This window comes from Mycteria americana, chromosome 11 (assembly GCF_035582795.1).
Source record: "Mycteria americana isolate JAX WOST 10 ecotype Jacksonville Zoo and Gardens chromosome 11, USCA_MyAme_1.0, whole genome shotgun sequence".
In the NCBI taxonomy this organism is placed as follows: Eukaryota; Metazoa; Chordata; class Aves; order Ciconiiformes; family Ciconiidae; genus Mycteria; species Mycteria americana.
The window spans coordinates 12,731,502-12,752,917 of record NC_134375.1 but is presented as its reverse complement, the minus strand read 5'-3'; positions in this window follow the sequence as shown (position 1 = coordinate 12,752,917).

Here is a 21,416-nt window from a genome sequence, read left to right as displayed (position 1 = left end):
ACACAATCGTTATGAACCATCTCACGTGGGCTTTCCCCATTCTTGTTTGCAGAGCAAGATGTGGTTGAAAGACCAAGTGTTAGGTTTGGCTTTCTCCAGATTTTTTTAATCCAGGAGGGCAGTATGATGGCACTCCCTGCTGAGATGGTTCGTCTTCCTTTGCGGTCCTTGCTCACAAGTAACACAGTGCAGAGTTTGTGCCCTTCACCCCTCCATCAGTGTCCCTGCACCTCCTGCAGTCCTTCTCGGGAGTAGCTTAATTTCTGACCTGGTCACCAGTTCCGTCTCCTGGGATCTCCTGAATTAACGTACTTCTGAGGTGACTGGTGTGCTGGGGAGATCATGGGGGACTGCACCCAGCTGAGGGGACATGGCCAGAGCTGCTGAGACTGGATGCCATAGAGGGTTGTGTAAGAGGCCGATGGACCAAAAATGGACCAAAAATGTTTTTTATTGGTAGGGTTTCCAACAGCTGTTGGCACTTGGTAGCTGTTCATGAGACAAGTTAGTCCTGAGCTGCTTGTAGCTCCACATTGATTTACTCTTCTATAAGTTGTATCAATACAAGATCTTTGTCAGCCTCAGGCAAAATCTGTGTTTATAATTTATTTATATAAATATTTAGCCAATGAAGAGATGTGGTATTTAAACCCAATCTACATAAGGTTTAGCAGGTCATTTTAGTCAATTAGAAGACTAAGAAGGGGAACAAAAAGCATACGTGTTTGTAATGGAAAAACCTATGTTACGAATGGTAATTTAATCTGAATAGTAGTGAATAGCAATAACCTACCAGTGTTTTTTTTTAACTGAGCTGTAAGTGCATGGTTTATTAAACTCTTCTTATGCAGATAACGGTATTATTTGGGAAGACTTACAAACAACATCATACTCAAACAATTAAACACATTTCCATCTCTGTGCTTCCAGTAATAGGCGTGTGAAAACCCAACTATCCATCTGTGGAAGTCCACAGGATTGCTAAGGATATTCAGTGCACGCTGCTTTCCCTGTTCCCTGGCTGTATGTTAATGGTTCTGATCTCCTATTTTTACATCTTTCTAGTTATAGCTATAAAACCTTGAGCAGAGATCCTTCTCCAGTTTGATCCATAGGCGTGATTTGGGCAGTCTCCTCCTTCCTGGGCTCTGTTAATGAGCAATCAGTAGAAAACCTGAATTCTGCTGAAACTCCTCCACTGGGTTTAGTCCCTCCTTCCTCCATGCCTGTCTTTTGACTGAGCCATGGTCTGTTCTTCTGTGCCTTCAGGTAGTCACACCCCACTCACTATCTGTGAGCTAAGGGCTGACCTTAGGGGTTGGAGAAAGCCCATAAGCTGTCCAGGTTGCTGTCAGGCAGGTTTCCCTTCCTCGGACTGATAGTATTAGGCTCTAATATCTGAGCCAGATTCTTCTGTTAACTTAGCTGTAGGTTTGTACTAGGTTTAAGTCAATAATTTTTTATAGGACAGTGTTGTATTAGGAAAGAACATGTATTGCTGAGTCAATGGCAAAATAAACATTCCGGCTAACTGCCATAGTGCTGAGCTGCTGTCAGGGGGATCTTAGCCCACCCATGGAAACCTTGGTTTCTGACACCATCAAGAGTGTGAACTGTTTGCTGGGCTGATAACGCTGGATCTTCTCCCCTTGGACCTTTAGTGGGACCCCCACATTTTATATGCGTGAGGAACCTGTAGCTGGTGGGCTACCACTGGTGCATAAATTCACTTCATGTGATTTTCTTTTTCCATTATATTATTTGATAACACTGTACTTTGTGTTAATGGTGTGACCCACGAGGAGTGTTTGAAAGGCATGTTCAGTGCCGAGTGGAAGAGGGTTCTTCACCTCCCGCATAGAGCACTAAGTAGCTTTCATCAAATAAGATTTTTTTCCCCCACTACTACTCTGCTCTTGTGAAATGGAGGCAAAAGCTCTGTATCCTCTTGTCATGAACGAATGGATGAATCTTCTTGGTCTTTGTCTTCCAGTCTTTTGGAAAAAAAAAAAAAAAAAAAAAAGCTTCTGAACTCAACTCCTAGCTTTTTTAAAAGAGTTACTTAGCATAAGAGCAGAACATTTGCCTAAGAGGGTTTTAGTCCAAGAATGACTTTTCATATTTAATTGATCTGTATTGTTCAATTAGGGAGATGTATAATGCCCTCTGTTGTGCATGTATAGCTGGAAGTAGAAATGAATGAAATATGAAGTACAGCAGAAGAGTAATTTCAAACAGAATCAGCTCTTAGCAATGTACAAAACAGGATTTCAATCCAGGCCTTGATACGCGTGAGTAAATATGACTTGTGTAAATACATCAGATCGTTAACTGTGACATGCAAATTATCCTGATTTATAATATTTGTTCTTATTCGGGCCAGAATTCAGTAACCTTGTTGTTCCAAATCACATTTATAAACGTTTCCAACTCCTGAATAAACGTTCAAATGTATTTCAGTATCTTACGCTTTTCTGGAAACAGCTTGTTCGGGCTTCGAAGCCCCCCATGGTTTCCCAAATACAGGCGGGCTGTTGAGCATCGGGGAGCTCAGCGGAGCACACAGCAGCGTGGCGTGCACAGACACGAGTGACACCGATCCCACAGGGTGGCAGCACTCGACCCGCATCCCCCGCACGGCACCGGAGCGGCTTGCGGCCGCGCATCCCCCCCGGGCTGGGCCAGCGCGGCCGGGCAGCGCCCGCAGCCAGCCCCGGAGCTTTGGGAGCGCACCCCTCTACGCTGGCCGGGGAAAGGGCCAGTGCCGGCCTTCAGGGTTTTAGATGGATATTGAGTTTTATGCCGACAACCCCAATCACAATTTCTACAGTATAATTTTCTCAGGATTCCTAATTCTGAGGAATCTGTAGGAAAATGCATCATTTTTCTCCTTGACCCATTTCTGTCATCAGTGTCGTGATTCTCTGTTGACCCACAAAGCCATTCTGCTTCTGAGTTTACCCCTCCTTTTTCCCCACTGCTTTTGTGCTCGCTGTTATCCATCTTTACTTACACAGCCTGATGCAGCAGGTCCTCTTACATTTTGGCTGACAGGTAAGGTTTTTTGGTGGCTTGCTCACAAAAAAAGAGAGTAATCCTCTCTCTGCTCCTCCCCAGCTCCTTTGGTTTCAACACAAGATGATCAAGAGAACAAGAGGATTCCTCTGTTGGATCCAACACAGTCAGACTTGCTGATAGAAAGCTCCCATTATTCATGAAGAATGATTTGAAACTCTGCAGAAATCAGTGCCCGTGAGCAGTGAGCGCACAGTTTGTGCAGAGAAGCTGTCCTGAAAGGCGTATGGCATAAGGGATATTTCGTCTGTGTGCAGTTCCCCTACTTGATGACTAGCAGGAAGGCTTTCTGGGGAGGTACACGTGTAGGGTAGCTACATGTAAGGATAGCTCGGCGTTAGTCCAGTCCACAAAGCCACGTGGCAGAAGAGATCTGCCGGCTGCTTTGCCAGCTCCATTTTCTGTGGGCAACAAGCAGGTGTCTCCTGGTGGGCAGGAATAAGGTCTGTGAGCGGGAAGGATGGGCAGGGCTGATGGACAGCACTGAGCATCCTTCCCTCTCTGATCTCTGCTGCCACAGCAATACTGTCATACTGTTTGCCAACACTGCCTACAATTAATATTAAATGAACATATCACACATTGTTTTACCGGGGGGGCAGAGATGGGAAAAGCGGCTATGGTGCAGTGCTAAGCGTAAGGCTGGGTCTGTCCTAGGCAGCACTAGTGACGCGCTGGTTTGAGCGAAAGAATTACTTGGGTGAACTCAGTGTTTGATGGGTCTCTTCTAATTGCAGATGTAGGGAAAAAACACTAGTCAAATACATCTGAGAATGAAGAGCGCAGAACATGCATTGACTCAATATTTTCTCTAGTCAAGTGGAAAAAAGGAAGCCTAGTATGAGAAAGCTGGAAAGGGCAAACCAATTTGTACTTGTGTGATAATGGGTAGTACCTCTATTGTTTATGAAGCTTGCAAAATCTTTCCGGTGTTAACCACTATGATGTATCTGATGGTGATTTTGAGAAATTAAAAATGAAGCAGCAATTGTTCCGCCCTCTTCACGCCTTAATCTGTTTTCCTTTAGGATTCCTTTGAAAAGTTACGTGTTCTTTACAATTTAGTTGAGATGAAATTTATTCAGTTCTCTTGACTTCAGTATGCTGTGGCTGAAGGAAGGAGATATTTTTTAAACAAAAAAGTTTAATAGTGAGCTTAATAAGAAGAAGACTGAAAACCTGCCTGTGTCTTGCTGCTTAAGCATTCTGACTGTGTTCCCCTGTTTGTTTATTTTGCTGCAGTCTTTTCTGTTTTATTTACTAGGGTAAGTGGAAATTTTATATGCGTGTACAGCTACTGCTATTAAAATAGGAATAACCGGTGAGCTCCTAATGCCCCAAACTGCCTTCTGCTGCCTCAGTTATTCAGGCAGATTTGCAGCTTCTTTTAGTAGCCACTCGAAGTTGTGTGAATTTTCCTGGGATTCTGGTTTCTTTCCTGGGAGCGACAATGCTACCAAACTGCATAATTTTCCATGATGCAGTAGGGGACTATATCGGGAGTCCCTCCTGCCTCGTGTACAGCAAAAAGTGTAGGCTCCGGAGGAATTAATTTGCTAGGCTTATCGCTGAGACATTTAATATCTAGAATGATTTAGTATATCAAATTCTAGAGTTTTGGGCTGAATGTAGCTGCATTCGTCATTGTTGCAGAACCTTGACAGTGAACAAAAGGTGCTGCAGGGAACCATAACTCACGCAGCAAATTAATGGGTTCCCGGCTTCGCTTGCTCAGCTAAATGGAAGCTGGGAACAGCGTGGTCTCACTGGCCGAGGGCTTTCTGCAACAAGTGTGCGGGTTAAGAGTTTGCATGTCCTTCATCCCTGGAGCAGATATTAAAAGCATAGCCCTCCTGCCAGCTGGCTGTGACTGGCGTTTTTCACTCTTGAAGGTATTTCACTATGAATTACTTGAAAGGGGGAAAAAATCCCCCAGCTTGTTAGCTGTTATGGGACCATGATGCAATTGTTTTAACAGACTTTTTTTTTAGTGGGTGTCCGTAGGAAAAAAAGGATTTGATTGAGAAGGTTTCATATACTCTAAATTTTATCATGTCGCACTGCAACAGAAAACTTAAAACTATGAGCACAGTATGTCCAGTAACACTCACAGGCCACGTACCACCACTGATAATTTTTGCCACTGGAAAGGTATGTGCATTGCAAGGAGATATTTGATCACCTTCAAATGAAGGGTTCTCCCAGTCTGGTCTGGGCTGACAGAGAGCATTGTCCATAGACTGCTCTGAATCCCATGCAGGCTGTTTTAAACCAGAAATCTCTCCAGGATCCTCAGCAATACTCATCTTTTAGACTATTGGCCATAGGAGGGCTGCAGCCCCGCATCTTCCTGGCCCTGATTTTGCTCTTACCCTTTTTTCCGATTCTGCCACCCTTACTGGTAGATGAACCCAGTTCCTGAAAACGTTCCTATCCTCTTTTAGTTGCCAAATTACTGGGCGTGCTGAAAGGCAAGGCATAGCTGAGAAATATGGGATGAGGAGAGATGATGCTCTAAACTGACAGTTTAGTCGGTGGTGTGTTTTTTAGGCAGGGTGGGGTCAGCCTGTTTGCAATGATCAGCAGCTCCTGAAACTTGGACGTGAACTGGAGTTGTTGAGTACTTCATCGTGGAGAGCTGACTGTGCGTTTGGTAATTGGCTCAATTACCCTCAAGGGCTTGGAAGTTAAACACGCAGCAATGCCTGAGAAAGCAAAGAGATGGAGTGGGATGGATGGCGGTGCAGAGTGGTTTGAAACTGCAGGTGAGTTGCACCAAGAGGGCTTCAGAAAATGTGCAGAATTGGGTAGCTGCTGAATACTGCCACTGCATGATTTTGGCCACATCAGGCAGTTTTGTGAGCTCTGAACTTGCACTTCTGAAGTTCAGGAAGGCTCTGCATTGTTTGGCAGAGTAGTCAGCTGTCCAGAGCACCTTTGCAGTGTACTGAGCAGTTCAGTACACCCCCATTTGCTCCTTGGAGGGAAAAAACACCAGAAACCAAGTCACCTGCTCTCACCACAGGTTCACGTATGAGCTGGAGATGCCCTTCTCCAGAAAACAAAACATCATGACTAATACAGTCTTCTAAAAAGCAAAGTGCACTCTAGAAGATGCACCTTTGAAACTGTCTGATTTAAGGCAATGAAATGGTTCTGTCCCAACATGTTCTGAGTATGTCGGGATCACGTCATTGTACAGAGCTGTGCTAACAACATGGATCAAGTGGGTTTGGTTGCTGCTCCTCTGTTACCTTCAGTTTGGGGTGGATTGGTTTGTTGGTGAGAAGTGTAGGGTTTGGGTTTGCGTTTTTTTTTGTTTGGTTTCAATCTTGATTCTTTCTTTTGAAGAGCAAGTTTCAAGGTCAGTCTGTTTTTTCAGTGTGTAAGTTTAAAGTCTGACTGTACCGCATGATTGTACTGCCTCATCTGCTTTTTTACTTCAGTCTTCTGGACCACTGAAGTTAGAAACTTGACAGCATGTGGCAAAAGACGCCAATAATAGCTCAGTAATACCTTCTTCTGGTTTGTTCAATCCCATGTAAGTGGGAGCTTGCAGCGGAGCTGAATAGCACACCGTTGGCCAACCTCGGGTGGTATGAATAGAGTCCTTACGGTAGATTAAGTGATATATCACAGCTCCTGTGCAAACAGTATATGGAGGAGCCCACTCTGCAATAGCTAGCATAAATGGACAGAAGTGCAATGTTTGTATAGCTGTTTATTTAATTACTTTAGATTTGCTTCTCTGTATACAGTTGCCTGCACAGCTGTGCCTCTGAGGCTCTGCCTCCTCCTGAGCAGTCTGTGCGGAGCAGGAGCGATGGAGATGGAAGGTGCTTAAAGAAACCAGGACAGCTGCAGGCTTTGTTACCTCTTTGCTTTGGGAGAGGAAAGGCATGGGAGTTACGGAGGAGATCGAAAAAGGGCGAAGAGCATGGGGCATGGCAAGAAAACATCAAAAGGCCAGGAAAAAATTCCTCCTTTCAGTTCTTTTGTCCTCTACTCAGACTTTTCTGTCATTTACTGCTTCGGTGGCTCCATTCACATGGTGGCTCATGCAACGTCGCTCATGCAATTAGCAGTAAGAACGACGTCCCATAGAAGACTGAGATATGGATGCTTCTCTTTTGTCAGCACAATCCAAGGAAGACTTGCCAAAAAACCGTTTCTGGTGGGTCTGCTGCCGAAGAGGCTCTCTTGCTTCAGAAGAGGGACTGGCAGTGGTTAGCTGGACCGTCACATTCCTCCATCCTCCGGGAGCTTCCTCCTGGCTGCCGAGGTGGTGCAGGAGGAAGAGGCCACCCCTTCTGCCCAAAGAACACATCTAGCGCAGGTGTTTCTGTTCTGGTCCAGGAGGGAGATCCTTCAAATCCTCTTCTAAGAGCATTTAACCTGGCACCAGAGTGGTCTCCGAATCCAAACCAGCTCCGGGACCAAACCCTCAGCTGTTACGCTGCTGACTTTTTCCTTTACTTTAACATGTCAGGAAGTTCTGAGATTGTGGTGTAAGTATACAGTTTTGTGGACCAGCTAATGCTTCCAGTCATTCCTGGTGTATTCAGAGACAGCAAGGCTACCTCTGATAGCCTGCTTGCTATCAGCACATACTGTATCTCAGAACCATTTTATTATTATGATTATTATTGTATTTTAGAACCATTACCTAAAATATGGAATCACTGCCCCTAGAAAAGTGGATTATCCTTTCCTGTATAGCTAATTTTATTTCACTCAAGAAAATTTGATTCATATTTCTGAAACATTGCCACTAAACAGCTTTCTAAGCAGAGTTGCAGTGCAAGACCAAATTAGATTCATTTAGGGAGAAGGGAAATATTGTTGTTGCAAGTGTCCAAAGGGGTTGAAATGAAAATAATCTTATAGATCAAACTTAAATTGAGTTCAGATATTACGAAGATAACACAGTTCTATACCTGGAAAATCCCATCTGTCAAAAATAAACTTCAGGGTCACATTTTAAAATGGCACTTCTAGTTCTGGATCATCTAGCTTCTATCTCTGGCAGACCTGGGATGTCAGCCCCATGCATTACCGTGGCACAGATCTTGCAAAGTGGTTCGGGCTGTGTCAGTCTTCTCAATTGAAAAAAAAAAAAAAAAGAAAAAAGAAGGTGGGGGAATGCTTTTCAAGGATTTATAAAATCCTTCACAAATTGCACCAGTCTGAAATGGCAGATACTGTCTGTCTCAGTGACTTTTGAATAAGACTCTGAAAACTTAGACCAGACTATAGCTAAGCCCAGCATCTCCAGGAGAAAATACCTTGTGAAGTTCTGCAGTTTGATGGAGAAGCAGTTTGCGTCAAACTTGAGAACTATTTGACCCTTATTACTGTCATCTCTGAATGGACTTAAAATTTCAGGTCTTTAATTATCCGTGTGGAAGTCTCCTGAGCTGGTTGTGTGCTATTTTATGAGATGAAGAACTGAGATACGCATGCCAAGTTGGTCAGCGATACAGAGATATTTAGGCACTTCAGTTTCTAGTAATTCTTTGAATTTTAGGTTACTGAGCTATTCAAAATAATAAGTTTATAGTAGAGGGGAAATTTTAACACAGACTTCTTTTCTCATCCCCCATGGATTGCTTCATAACTCTGTCTTATGCTTAAAACAGATTTAATTATTTTTGCACCTGTGTTTTTGCTTTGGATTAGTCCTTCCCCACTGCATGGGATTCAGGGTTTCTCGGAATACTAGCTTTAAAACTACCAATACCTGGGGCTGAAAGTATATTTTTGAAAATGTAATCAAATACGATTTAGCTGTCTAAAACATTATGAGTAGACCTAAGCATTTGCATAGAAATATTTGACAATACCTATACTAACGTAATGTCATCCCTCAGTATTGTGTAAAATACAAAATACCATGCAATATTTAAATCCAGCTGCAGTGAATCCTCTATAACTATTCTGACAGTATCTAAATTTAGTAACTAATTAAATTTCATGGAACAGAAGAATGCATTTCTCCATTGCAATCCACTTCTTGTAAGGACAAAGATCACGTGTATTATCTATACTTCTATTTTTATATAATGTAGTATATTTTTATATATATTAACTGTATACCTGTGTTTTCTGAATTTCTACATCTGTATTTCAGCATGTCTGCTGAAAAGGACCCGGGGACCCGGAGGCTGCAGGCTGACCGCGAGCCGGTGCTGAGGCTGAGCTGCCCTCGGGTCTGGCCTGTGGCCATGAGGCCAGGGGGACCGTCACCCCTCCCTTGGCGCTCGTTAGTCCACATCTGGACCCCGCCGTCCGGCTCTGACCCTGCTGTGAGATGGTTGCTGATGGAGGTGGTTGAGCTTGGGGGGCCACTGTGGTGGCAGGGACCATGCCCTGAGCAGCCGGGTTTGGATTCGTCTGCTCAGAGCATCCTTCATCCATGATCAGAACGACTCTTCACTGAAAAAGCCAATTCATGCATTTTCTTTTGCAGCCACTTCACTGACTGAGCCTCTGGCTGTGGAAGGCTCCGGCTTTGAGACTGTGATGAAATTAAGCATGTACCCAAGCCCTTACAGGATCAGGGCCAAACACTTTAAATAATTGATGGACTGCTTTATTTCTTTAGCCTTTCTAAAGTAAACTGAGTTTCAGACGAACATGAGCTGACTTAGATGTTTAGTTGGGAAAAAAAAGCCCTTTGAATTGCACTGATTTCCCACAGGATTAACTTGGGACCAGAAAAAATAACTTCTTCAGCTTCATCCTTCTTTCCCTCTCTCCAACCAAACACTTTTTTTTTTTTTTTTTTTCTGTTCAGGCTTTTTGGATTCTTTTGTAGGAAAAAAAGAATTCTCTTAAATTAAACATAGGATCTGAAAAGGGGAGGGGAGGAAAGTTGTTATTAGGATTTGTGAACTAAGTTGGCCAACTATCCCAAGGGTATTTTGGTTTTGTAGAGTATATATCTGTGTAATTTTTGTAAATGTTTATAAATTAATAATATAACTAGAATAGATGCATATCCCGTAACACCTGCCAGTGTGTGAGAGACAATGCAAAAGTAAAAGAATTGAAAGTTACTGATCCAAATATTGTGTAGGTTCAGAAGAAAAGGTGAATGGAGGCCAAAAAAGTAAATAGCAGAAGGAGAAGCAGAGATAATGAGCATCCATGTTTTGATTGTTAAATGGTACTGTGGTCTTGTAGACTAGTTTGTCGGAAGGATGTCATTTGTACAGGCAGGATATGGAATAAAGTAGAATTAGTTTGTTGAAAAATAAACAGGAAATGCGTGTCCATTTTGGATGGCTCCTCATATTCTACTTTTGCAAATGGCTAAATATATTAGCTGAAAATAGAAGTGTGGCAGAAATAGCAGAGTTACGCTGGGCTTCAGGGAGAGGAAGCCACATTAGGAAAAAAGATGCGTAGTAGTCCAGAGAAGCGTTGCTTTTTGGAAACTTCCCTTTGAGCAATTTCTTTCTCCAGTGGAAAATGTCAATGAAATAGCACACTCCTGAGAATTAATTTATATGACTGTTTATTTTTACTAATGATACAACATACCAAATTATTAAAAATTCTAAAAGCTATGTTGGACAAAGTGGTTCATAGCAGAAAATATGATCCAAAATGCTTTTTTTTCTTTCTCTCTTTTTTATAATCCTTTTATTCTTTGCGTCATATTACATGTCTGAACACTTCCTTATCCTTTTCTGAATCTCAACATGTTTAGAAATTGTAAAACTGCCTTTGAAGTGACTTTGATGGCATTAGGGAGTAAAGTGATGGTGTGTCGGTAGCATGAGTGGGCTGGACTTCTGATCTGGGAGAGCATTTCCAGCCCTCAGTTGTGATGGTATCTTGGCGCAGACACCCGTTATCATTGGTCACAGTTAAGTTTCATAAAGTCGTGAATACCTTCCACATGTTAGCAACACTGCTAACAAATATATAAGCACTGAAAAGTTTTTTTAATACCAATATTTATAGCTGAAAATTAATTCCTGCTGTTGTCAACCCATTCATTATCCTCTTCATGAAGAAAAAGGAGATTCAGCCTTCTGCTGTGAAGGTTCTCCCGTCCGTTCATCTCCTTAGCCACTGTCACTCATCCCCTTCATTTCCGAACCTTATCATTTTGTATTCCAGATATTGGATTTGATCCATCCATCAGCTGTCAGTAACTTGTCAGAGACCCTGGACACTTCCAGATGTATTTTCTGTGCAGGTCCTGCCAGAAGAGAGGAATATTGTGCAGGGAGGGCCGGGTAAATCACAGACTTGATCCATTTTTGCTGTCCTTCATCTTCAGATTATCCTTTTTCACCACCTTCCCCCAAAACAGAACCTGAGAATTTGTAATGGGTAATTTTTGATTTGTGAGGAGTTTGGGGGTTTATTTCTATGGAGAGACAAACACTCTTATTTCAAACTGTTTTGGCAAAACTCATAAGGGAAAATTCTGCCCTCCGCTACACAAATAAAAAGGAGGGTAAAACTTTGCCCATTATATTTCTTCAGCTGAACTTGCTGATAATGCTTAGAGAGAGGTTTCCATGGTGAACGTAGAAAAATCAAATTTGAAAACTGTTTTCTTTTGTGTATTTGCTGCTATTGTTCTTAGTGGTCACCGTTCTGCACGTTTAACAGTCATTATCCACACCTTCTAGCTTGTGAATACATTTACATATCTTAAATCAACATTAGCAGGGAAAAATCCATGATTTGCCCAGGGCTGCGTATGATTTTTTAGTTTTTAATGCTGAAATGCTCAGGAAATCCTCCAGTGGGATCTGTCAGAAAGGTCTCTTCTAGCATACAGCTTTGCTTATTTGATAACTTTGTGTATTGATTCCTTACATCACCTGCTTCTTACTCACTTAGGCTATATTTCATTTCTGTTCCTTCGTCTATTGTAAAAGTACAAAATGAAAACCTAGTAGCAGTTACTTGCTTTATTCATTTTTTTTCCCCGTTGGAGCCTCATGTAGTACACTCCTTGTCTGTTTACCAAGCACTTTTTCTCTAGTTTTTTTCTTGAACAGAAAGAACCTGCCTTGGAAGCAAGTAAACTTTTAATATAGATTATTCAGAGCCATACCTGTGGCCTAACCAATGTATCCAGGATGCAGATGGATTTCCAGCGTCACCTTCTGCATCTTTCCCTTACAAAGCAGCTCTCGCTGCAGCCTGGTCCTGCACATGTCCCACGAGTGTGAGACAGGGACACTTGTGCACGGCCATGGCCGGGGAGCCCTTAGCCCTGGTACCACAGCCCTGATCCCCAGGAGTTCTTCATACCTAAAGCGCTGGTGATGGGCCTGCCAGTACCCATCAGTTCTCAGTTTGGCGTCTTACTCATTATTATTTTCATTCCCTTAGGAGAGAAAATGTCATGGTGTCATCCTGAGAGCCCGTTACTCCTCTGTGCCTTTCTCCAGGTCATGTCTGTATCAGTTGTGGGAGGCTGCAGCCTGGGGAGCTGCTCCTGCCTGCTCTCCCTCGCTCCTGCCTGCTCTCCCTCGCTCCTGCCTGCTCTCCTCCCTCGCTCCTGCCTGCTCTCCCTCCCTGGGAAGCGCTGCCTGCACTTGTTCTCGCTGGAATCGCGCCAGTTGTTGCTTTTTGCGTTGTTTCATTTTAGTCGTATGCTGAAATCCTGCTCTTGTTCCATCTCAAGTAATTAATTAGTCCAATTTCCATTGTAAATTTAACTCGAGCTCACTAAAAATTTGCCAGCCCTGCCAAAGTGCTGACATGTGTTTTACCAGATATTTGTTACAAAAGCCTTTCAAAATAATTCCCAGATAAAAGTCAAGTACAGTGAACAAAATGCTCAAAATAATCTTAAGTGGCCCTGAATAGTTGTGTTGGTTAATAACGGAGAATGTGTTCTGGAGAAAAAAAGAGGATGCTAGATTGTTATTAATTTTCCTTAAACCCCTTTGCCAGGCTCTTGGTTTTGGCCTTACTGCAGGAGATACTCAACATCTCGCAAAGCAGTGAAGTCTATAGGTAAGGAGATACTGTATAATATGATTAAATACCTGAACTTCTGAATGACCTCAGACCTTGTTGAGCTGGTGCCCTGGGGGCAATGTTGCCCTCTTGAGTAGGCGCAGTTCACTGAAGATGAATTTGAAACTTTTATCCAGTATACATAGCAACTTTCTGTTGCTAAATAAGAAAAAATGGGAAAAACAAGAAAGTAAATTATATGCAGTTACAACCTGTAGATATGATCTCAAGGTGGTACCATTGTCTGTGTGCTCAAGCGGCAGTCGTGCCACGGCAGCACGGGATTGCTGCCGCTCTCGTTAGGGGCTGTCCCTTTAAATGACCGTCACTGTTCTCTGACAAAATTTAAAACATTACCTTGTTAAATATTGCCTGTTTAATATGCATGTTTGTGTGATTTGACAAATGGATTTCTTCAGTTTAATGCAGAAGAGAAGCTAAATGAGTTAGTAAATGTTAATATGTCCATGTTCTTCCTAGATAACTAGTTGCCCTTGGGGCAGTATCAATAACTGGCATTTATATGATATTATGAATGTGTTAATTATGTGTAGACAAAATAATGAGTAAGCAAAGGTCAAGGACAAACACAATTTCCCCAGAAATACGCATCAAAGAGCTTCTAATATTTAGGTCATTACCATTACTGAATATTCAGTGTAATTTCAATTATGTGCATTTTTTTCATTGCTTATATTTTTAGTTCAGGAGATATTGAGCAACTTCAAGGGCTGTGCAAATGTTTTGTAACAGAATTCAGCAAAACTTGAGCAGTAGCCGGACTATATTGTCTACATACATTGGTTAACTGCCAGGTGGAATTTGGGATTGATTTCTTGTTTGAGATGTAACGTTGTGATGGTTTTTTTCTAAATTTGAAATGAAGGAAATGAAAATGTGGCCATGCTGGCTATTAAACTGCTGAACCTTGAAACTCAATGCAAATCAACCCAAAATGCTCTGGAGACCGTAAATACCCAACTTTGTCCTAGTTCATTGGGCTGTTCATTATCAATGCACTTTTAAAAAGTGATGCTGTTAGCATGCTGGAGAGTTCAGTCTTTGCTTTTTACTAGCAAGCCATAAGTATAAATACCTCTTTGGCAGGGACCCTTCCGAAATCCAGTGGTTTTTGTGACATGAGGCAAGAGGAAAACCTAGCTGATCAATACAGCCATTAATTAGAAGGAAAGGTTCAGTCATGATTTTTACTTCTCAACTTTTACATATTGACATCTGGCAAAACAGTTAAGAAGTCAATAAGGATCTAAAAGTTACTGTACTGTTAGGCTGCTCGCTGAGAAATAGCAATTAAGCCTTCTCTGTCTCCCAGGACCTCCTCTTGTGGGTGTCTGGAAGCATCTCGCTACCAAACAAGATGCTGTTCATATATGAAATATTCATGTTATGACATCAAAACATGTTGCATATTATTTCAGTACGGTAGGCTGAAATTAGATTCACATTTTATTTTGCTTATAAATGCCTGTCAGAGTTACTAAATCAGTTTGTCTTTGCTGTCTTGAAATAGTGTCAGTTTGAATTTCCTTCATGCTGCATATTGTTTTGGGCAAAGACACATTACTTCTGTATTCAAGATGGAGTGCCTCGTATTCTTTAAATAAAGGTGAAAAAGCCCAACAATTTATTTAAAAAAACTTGGGGGTGGGAGGCATCTTGGACCCCTTTTAAAGTGATACAGAAGCTACCAAATGCTGATGCATTGTGATCTTTGCTTTCCCCCTTCTGCAAGTATCGTGCATATGGTGCATTATGTATTATTTAATGGTTGTAGGATATATAACAAGGCATTCTGGAGACTAGTGCTGATGAAAATAGAGATAAGCTTCAAGTACCAGGTTATATGAGTTCCTCAATACAGCTGAGGAAGGATCAAGCGATTTCGGTGGTTGCAGCTGCCCTGCAAGTACTTAGGTTGTGGATGCTTGGTCCATGGGGCATGGGCATCTGCATCCTTCAGCCTGGGTCGGTGGGTCCCAGAGGAAATCAGGGCAGAGACTTGGTCTTTACCTGTCTGTGAGCTGTCTGTTACAGCGGCGGCATGACACAAAACCCAACGAAGGAGCACTAGGCTCCTACAGACCACTCTCTGACATGCAAAAGCATCTGACAAGGCTGTGACCTGGTCCTTTAAATCAGTAGGCAGGGGAATTAATTCACTGTTAGCTTTTTTGGCACTGTAGTATTGCATTCATGCATAAATAATCTCATCTTAGTTATCCTGTTGCTAAAAAAACCAGCTTCTGTCCCCAGTCTACCAGACATTTGCATTAGAAACATCCCGTCAGAGAAGCTACACATGCTTGAAAACATCTATTATTTTCTTCCCTGCCTCTCTGCTGTGTTCTTGTCACCCAGCCTGCGCCTGCCGCTCCTCCCGCCTGCAGGCATGGCTCCCCGCTGCCCAGGGCACGTCCGCCTGCTTCAGCGCAAGGGTCTGCGGTTTTGGAAGATACAGTTCTTCTCAGAAGCCACCTTCAGTATATAAATAAATAAATAAATAAAAATAATAAAAAAAATGAAACCCAGCTTTTTAAACTTTTAACCTTCCTCCTTTTCTGCTCTACTACTACCCTAAGTGTACTGCTGAAGTTTTTAATGCAGAAGTGCCACTGTCTTGTGATTTTCCCTGGATTTCCCTTGGTCTTTTAACATACTTCTTTTTAATTACTGCTGGTAGATTTTGTAAATTAAGGGTATATAGTTTGGTGATGTTGCTGTTTTTCATTCATTGACTATAATCATAATGTAATTCATAATATAGGATGATACAATATAATAATGTATAATAATAATATTCATTTCATTGAATATAATCCAAACAAGCATAGCGACTGGGGTACAAAGCCGTCAGGTTACTCTCGGCAATAGCTTATGGGATCTCCAGTAGGTTTGGAGCGAGGCGTAGGGGCTGGGAGATGCAGAGACCCAGCACAGCCCCTGCCAGGCGTTCGCTCCCATAATGGGGGATTTGATAGGTGCTGCACCGAGTCCTGCACCCCCTGTGTCTAACTCGGCTCTCATAATTTGTCTCCTGCTATATACCGTGATATCTTTTCAAGATCCCTGAAGCGCCTGTGTGCCTCCTTGGTGTGCTCCCAGGTGTTTTCAAGGACCTGCTTTTAAGATAAAATCACATCTGCAAAGCGCCAGCCTCGACAAAACCTCCGTACTGCTCTTTTCGAAAAGTGAGGCTCTCGTGATGAGCTTCTGCATTTTCCATTAGGGGAGACTTTCCAAAAAGATTTTCTGAATGATTTCTTGATAGCTGGCAATCTCCTGAGTCATTTCTTATACAGAAATTGTTCTTCAAGGTGTTTTGTTCCGGTAACAACTGCCACCAAGCTTGGTTTGTCACAATTTCCAGCCTATAACTTGGAAAGCGGTGGTGTCTATAGGGCTGGCTTGAGGAGCCAGCATTGTATTTCTTGCTCTGAAATAGTGGGCAGGTCACCTCATTTTTTCTGTGCCTCTGTATTTTCCTGCCTGGCTTTGTGTTTTTTTGTCTATTCCTTTGGGATCCGATAGTCTTTGAGCTTGAACAATGTGGCTGATCTGAGCTCTGTTTTAATCCAATGATAAATAGTTAATTTTGGAGGTTTAGGTTGACAGCAAGCCACCTTGGAGTGTCAGACTGTGAGACTTTGGTTTCCTTCTATAATCAGATAAGGAACAGATATTTCCTGTAAATCCTCCCCTAGTGTTCAAGTCATACCATTAGAGCATTAAGTCAGATACATGACACCCAATTTCAGAGTAATTCCTGAGGAAAAAGCACATTATATATTTTTTAGTGGCCTTCCCAGGACTTACTTTGTTTCTTCCTGATGAATAGGAATTCCAGCAAGTTCATCTGAATTCTGACCTTCAAATACACAAATGCTTTTTTTAGAGCAAGAATATGGTCTTTAAAATTACGTACTGTCCACGTGAGTGTCTTCCTCTCTTCCCTTAAAATCCCCTTAGAGTGCAAGAATAGAACTGTTATAAGTGTTCCTAAAATTCATCGGTGTATTTATTATGAACTACTTGCATCTTATAGAAATACTATTCATGTCAGCCTGACCACTACCAACCTTTTCTTTCCAAATGGCTTTATTTGGATTGTGTGCTGCGTACAATATAGTCGCTTCTCTTCATCTCCTTTTCTTCTGATTGCCAGGTAACGTCAAGCAGATCACAGAAACTTCTTGTAATGTACTGTGTGGCTCGCTATAACAGTCTCTCCCAAGCACCTTCGTTGACTAAATATCCATTGAATAACTGGAGAATGCATTCATATTCTTTTTATTTTGATTTATGTTCTATCTTCCTATCTGTGCATCTTCAAGAGTAATTGCCAGTTTTCACCTCCTACAGAGAAAGTATAATAGAGCTGAAGAATAAGTAAAACGTGCTCTGTTTCTCTCTCTCTCTTTTGTAAGGGAACCTTTATATTCTTACCCATGCGTACACTAATAATTTGCAAACTGAAAATCATAACCTCATTCTCAGCTGGACTTGCTGTAAAAAGCTACGCGTATGCTTTCTGTGTTCCCTTTCCTCGTGACGCTTGCCAACTGGAGACCTGTACATATGGCCCATTCCCCTTTATGAAACAAGTCAATCCAACTCCGATGTAGTAAAGGTATCCCAAATGAATACGAAGGTTGGAGCCAGTATGTTCCCTATTATAGACATCATATTCCCATGCACTGCTGATCTGATAGCAGCCAGACTATATGTCATGCATTTTAATGATCCTGCCAGTACAGCATCTCTCAGAGGATTACTGTGCAGTCTACCCGTGATGGGTGGCAAGTTCCTTTCTGTCATCTGATACAGGATGCTGTTAGGGGTGACTGCTGTGTGAAATATCTCTGCATGTTGGTAAAATACCGCATTAGAATTGAAAACACTTTTGAAGCACTGGCTGTCATTGCTCTGCAGGGACCTTTTCTTAATCTGAACAATAATAAGGTCAGTTGGGTGCAGCATGATTTTTCCATCAATTAGTTCAGTCATACTTCTAACAAGCCATACATAATCATGCATGTTTAACCTGCAGGTTACACGGCCTAGCTAGCTGTGTGACCTATGGATCATAGAGCTGATAATTTCTTATTTTGTAAGCAAAAAATTTAACAGAGATTTCCAGTTGAATTGTCCTGTCTTATGCATTCAGATTCCTACCTAGCTACTGACCAAACCACAGAAGTAAAGCACCTGTAATCTGGACCACCATGCCTTGGTCTTCTGCTTCACCCCTCAAGGAAATGAAACCAGAAGGACACTTTGCTTGTGAGCCTTTTCTTTCCATATTAAGCAAAAAATGAGCTCCAGGTGACCTGATGTGCTGCTCAGAATGGGTTTCTTCTCAACTTTCTCCTTCCCCATGGTCATGAACATTGGAAGATCTCACTGCATGCTGACGGGTATCTCACTCACTGCAGACATCTGTGGAGAGCAAGACACGCGAGCCCCCCTCTCCCTCCCTCCGCTGTTTTGCAGACTTCTGCGTTTGATCTGAGTTCAATTCTTATCTGTAGCACCAAGATACACCAGACTTTGTGTTGGAAGGGTGTGGTGTAAAAGCTGTGACATAGGGGAAAATGTTCACATGCTAGAAAGTATTTTCAAAGCTATTGGAGCATTTGGTTTGGATTTATAAATTACTTTTACGGTAAAAAAAGAGTTACATTGTTATCATTTGAAAATAACAACTTTTCTCATAACAAAATAGCATGTTATGTGAGCCTGCAATAATTCTGCAGCCTTCGTGACTACCAGCAGGGAAAAAATAGTCAGAAAATTACCATTCTACTTGAAATTCGCTGTCTCTGAACACCCTAAAAATCCTGAAGATCTCATTTATGGATGCATTCAGTGCTGCTTAAACAGGAGATTCCTCCAGATTGTCCAGTGTTTATGCACTTTCCATTGGATCTATTCGTGTTTCAAATTTGTGAAGTTTACGTATGTCATTGTGGGGTGCAAAAACCTCATTCAGAGAGAACTGAGACCTCAGTTTCTAATAATGATTCTGGCACCATTTTTATATTTATTGAGGAAATACTAAAAAATCAACCATTTAGACTACCAAACTGTCCTCTTTTTGCAATGTGCAGTTGTAGTTTTAATCAGTACATACCTTAACAACCCTAGGAGGAATTCATTATTTCTGTTGGCACAGCATGGTGTATTTTCCCTTCTACTTGAAATAACATTTCTCGCTATTTGCAGGATGACGTCTGAAAAGTTTAATTATACAATGAAAAAGAAAGGGTCATAAACCAGAAGGCAAAAAATCTCAACTCTTGCAGATTTGTGTTGAAAGTTACTTTAAATGGTTGAGGTTGGCCATGATGTTCTGAGTGCTTATACCAAAGAACAGGTTACTCTTCTCTTCCTACACTGTATTGCCACATAACTGCCTAATTTGACACTGATTAAGTGTTAGTTAAATTATCAGCCAGAGTTCTGACTTTTAGGTCAGGTGCTTTTAAGCAAAACCGTCCCATCAACTGAACTGCATCTCAAAATCCTGGGAGTCGTTACAGCAGGGCTAAAATCAAGACTTGATTCAAGATTACTGACCACACCGAGCCTACTAGCTGCTTCATGTAATCCCAAATCAGCAAAACAGACACAGAATGAGTAATAAAACCTATGCTCAACGCAGGTGCTAATACGAGAAGAAATAAATATCATTACAAGGTCAATGTAGCTAAATTGGTATCCTCACTGTATTATAAGAAAGTAATGAGAAACACCTTCAGCCTCAAACAGAAGTCAATAGAAAATCAACAAACGGCTACCGCACACATCCTTTTTGTAGCAGGAACCGGGGACAACAGGCAGACACTCTGGAATAACACAAATACACACACACAGGCACGCGCAACCTTTAAGAAAAGGACAAACACATTCCAGTAAGCAGCAAAACCACCCACTGCTGTTATTTTATGAATAGATGGTAGATTTGCCTTCTGCATGTTCGTGAAATAATGAAAAAATCCCGGGATTTTGAAGGCATAAAATTGCAGACAATTTATGTTTATAGCTGTAGACGGCCACACAAGTGAAACTAAATTGAGTGCCGGATGGAGCTAAGAGGAGAGGGAATCAGAAATGCAAGTGAAAGATAAGGTTGTAGAAATTTCTCTCTCCAAAGCTAATCAGAACTAAGTATCCTATTGCCAGCAGCACGGAGGATGTTTCAGATAACAGATAGTGATGGAAATTATGTAGGATAATTATGTTGGAAATAACAGCAAAGGGTGTATGTGCTGACTCAGAAAATTGTCACCTACTTCCTCCCGTTGTCACCCCAGAGTGGGGTACCTGCTGCTACGTGTAATGCGTAATGTTACCCTGTTGGGGAAAAAAAGCTCAGTGATTAACTGTGGGTAATACCTAACATCTAACATAGTATTCAGAATGTAATCGCTCTAATTTGCAATTGTAAATCTCCTGTTATCAATTAATTTACATTGTACAAGTAACCATCTGATTATCTTTGTGCAGTGCTGTATTTACACTGCAATTTAATTGTAAGTAATTAGCATGTAATTGCGTATAGTTATTTATACCTTGTAAAGAAAGTGATGTATTTATATGTAGTTAAAATAATTGCAGTTGAGAGCAAATCTTTTGACTTTTCTTCCTTTTCAATGTGTCTAACAGTTTCTGTGGCCAAAATTTCTGTTGTCTAGACAAAGTTGGTTCTCCCTTGGATGGGTTGGGTTATCTTTCCACAAGCTGAGGCATGCAGCATTGCATTTTGCTTTTGGCCTGTATTCATTTTCCATTTTAAAATATTTTCTCTATCTCCTAATACTAACCTGCCCCTCCTCATAAAGAGAATTTGCAATAGGAGAGAGTGCTAGATCTCTCGAGTAGAAATCCCAGCGCAGCCCGTGAGGAAGCGGTGAGACAGTGACCTCTGTTCTTGGCATGGATGAATGCTTTCCATGTAGCAGCTCTAACAAAAAATATTACCCTATTACAGTAATACCTACTAAGGGTATACTTTATGAATGCCATCAAGGGCAATGGTGGCTTTCATGTCCAGTACTAGTAATGGTAATTTTATTCCCCTTACTGCTGCCCTCACTCCCTCAGTCCTCCATCACCACACCTGGAGTCACCCTGATGCCAGACTTGAGTGTCACAGCCCAGTTCTTGCCATCCCATCCTCCAGCCTACAGCACTTGTCCTTTTAAAACAAGTCTAGTGTTTTCTGAGCATTACCATGACAGAGGATCTCTGAGATCCACTTCGGGCCTTTTGTCCCCTCTGACAGGTAGCAGAAAGGATACCTTGGGTTCATAACAGCTCTGGGA